Raw genomic sequence first — 2,810 nt, 5'->3', positions numbered from 1 at the left:
GGGGTGAGGGGGCCCCGAGCCCCCCGGAGCGCTGCGCTGCTGCAGCCCCGCAGAGGGAACGGCGGCGACTCCGCGCCTTCACCTTGAGAAGGGCCGTGCCCATAAGTGCGAGGGGAAAACCGACGTCCCCGCTGTGTTACCTCGGGCGCAGTGTGCGGGGGGTGAGAAAGCAGTGCGGGGAGCCCCGACCGCTGCCCGCAACGCACCGCGCACCGCTGCCCGCCCGCGTTCCTCCCCACGCGTTGCGCGGCCGCGTTCCGACGTCTGAAAGAAATAATCGTTAGGATTCCTGAAGTTCTCTTTAATGGCCGCGCTCTCCTGGAATAAAGAAAGCTGCTGCGTTTCTTTTACGGCGGCAATGACAATACGCTTGAAGTTCGATATTCACACGTGAACGTCGCTTTTCTTTTCGTGACTCGTTATTTTCAGGCGGGCGATGTTACCTTTCCCCGGCCCTGCAGAGCGCGGCCTCGGGCAGCGTAACGAATTCGGAGGAATTCCTGGGGCTGGGAACGGTCTGGGGGGAAAATCCGAAAGGGCCGATTTATACCGCGTGTTTACAGGGCTGGGAGAGCCAGAGCTTCGTGCTAGAAATAAGAAGGGCAGCGTCTGCTATGCGTGTTTCGGTGCAGGGAGAGGTGTCGGTGGGGCAGCGAGCTGCAGGAGAGCGCTGCGCTGCGCGGCTTTTGCGCGCAGATAAATAGGGGAGTGTGAGAGCGCAAAGCAGCGCGGCTGATGCACAAAACGCGTTTTTCTGTCCTTGTGCTTCCCGGTCATTCTGAAAGGCATCTGAGAATAATAACAATAAGTAAAAAATAATAATAATAATAACATAAGCACTTGAAGAAGCAGCGGGGGAAATGCTTCGGGAAGGAGATCCTGAAGGGTTTAGGGCGGCTGAGGCGGGGTCGGGGTGTGCGGGGTCGGGGTGCGCTGCCCGCCGCCCCAGCGCTGTCCTTATCCGCCCCCTTGTGCCCGCAGCACGCAGCCGGGCCCGAAAGGTGATGAAATTCCTTGGCACCGGCGGGGCGAGCCGCTCTTTGATTGCGTGCGTTTAAGGCAGCCCCTAATTACAATGTGGTCGTTGTGTGGGTGCTTCCTCCGCTTATTAATGGCAGATTAGGAAGGGAAAAGCTCCGGGGAAGCGTGTGACATTCTCGGGGCTCGCTGACCCGTCCTGTGCCACGGGCGTTTGCGTAGTTTAAAATATTAATTCCTGCTCTAATCTCCCCGCGACGCTGCGCGGAAACAATGAGGAATTTATGCGCAAATCCTCGGGACGGGAGAGGGGTTCCGCTGCGTGTGCTGAGATGCCGCCGAGCCGCTCCGTCCCAACCATTTTAATCTTCTTTAGTGCTTAAACTTGGGCACAACAAGTGGTGAAGGGCCGTGTCCCGATTCCCCCTTCCCCCCCCGCCTCCCCGTGAGCCCAAGGGTCGCTGAGGACTGGGCTGCCCTTAGGATGGGGGTCGCGGTGCCCGCGGCGCATCGCCGCCCCTCCGCAGTGCGTGCGGCACCCGGTGCTGCAACGGGTGGTAGCGGGGCCGGGAAGCAGACACGGAGCTGCGAACAGCAGCGAGAGGTGGGCTCTGTAGAGCCTTAACACGCGGGTTCCGTTGGCCCCAGCCCTGGGCCGGACCCCTGGCACAGAGAGAAGAAGGGTCCGGGCTAAGCCTTTCTGTGCATCGCTCCGCGGGGGTCTCCCGAGCGGGGCCGGGGGCTGCGGGCTCCCTGAGGCCACCTGGGCCGGGCCCCTCTCCCCTTCCTCCCTCCCTCCCCGCTCATTAATTCCCCATTCTGGGTGGAAGCGCTCCAACAGGTGTAGGCTGCGCCACTGCGGGATGGGAACGGCTGCGGTTGTGCCCCGAGCTCCGCACCGCGCCCGGTACCGGCGGGGACGCACCGCTTGGGGCCGGCGCTGCTCTGCCGTCCTTCGCCAGCGCACCTCGCTTAAAAATTCGTTCCCTTCAATTTTTTTTCTTCGTTTTCTTTTTAATCCTCGCCCCTCAACCCCCTATCGCAGGGACCCCCGCTGCCCCCCCCAGGACCGCGGCAGCAGCAGGAGGGAAACAGGAGAACAGAATCGCGAGGGCTCGGCTCGGCCACGCGGCGCCGGGACGCGCAGCGATTTTCGATCTTTCGATCGCTCCTCGGTGCCTTCCTTTGCAGAAACATCAAATAAAGCCTTTTTTTGGGTGTAGGGGTGGGGGAGGGGAGAGTCCGCGTATACATAGCCCCCAAAACATTTCTCATCTCTTAAAATACTCGCGAATGGGTCCCGGTGACGCGCGGCTCCGCTGCGCGCTCATTTACCGCAGGAACTGAACTATTTGCTGTGGAGAATCGGAACTCGGGGGTGCGGAGGTTTGGCCCCAGCACAATTCCCGGCGGGGCTGTATTGAGCCCCGCGCAGATCCGCGGAGCTCGCCGTGTTCCCGGCCCGGGGCGCACAGAGCGCTCACCTGAGCGCCGCGTTCCTTCGGGTCGGGGCCGCCGGGAAAGGGCAGAAATGAACGGGGCAGCGTTTCGAAGCTCCGCTTTTCCCTTCCCCTCGGAGAGAGGCAGCCGCCGAGGTCGCGGGGGGGAAATATTTCAGTGAATCGCAGCCACGAGGGATCCCGTTTCCCGGAGCGGCTCGGCTCGGTTTACCCACCCCGGGTCTCCCCACGCGTTCCGAGGAAGGAACCTCCGCGCACCGCTTCAGCGTTCGGGCGACACGTGGCTGCTCCTTCCCTTCCTCCGGACGCGGGGGTTGCATTCGGGCTCCCGTTCCGCCGCCGTCCCTCTACCGCGGGCTCCGATACCCGCAG

Source organism: Meleagris gallopavo, chromosome 23 (assembly GCF_000146605.3).
Source record: "Meleagris gallopavo isolate NT-WF06-2002-E0010 breed Aviagen turkey brand Nicholas breeding stock chromosome 23, Turkey_5.1, whole genome shotgun sequence".
Classification (NCBI taxonomy): domain Eukaryota; kingdom Metazoa; phylum Chordata; class Aves; order Galliformes; family Phasianidae; genus Meleagris; species Meleagris gallopavo.
This window is presented reverse-complemented; position numbering follows the sequence as displayed.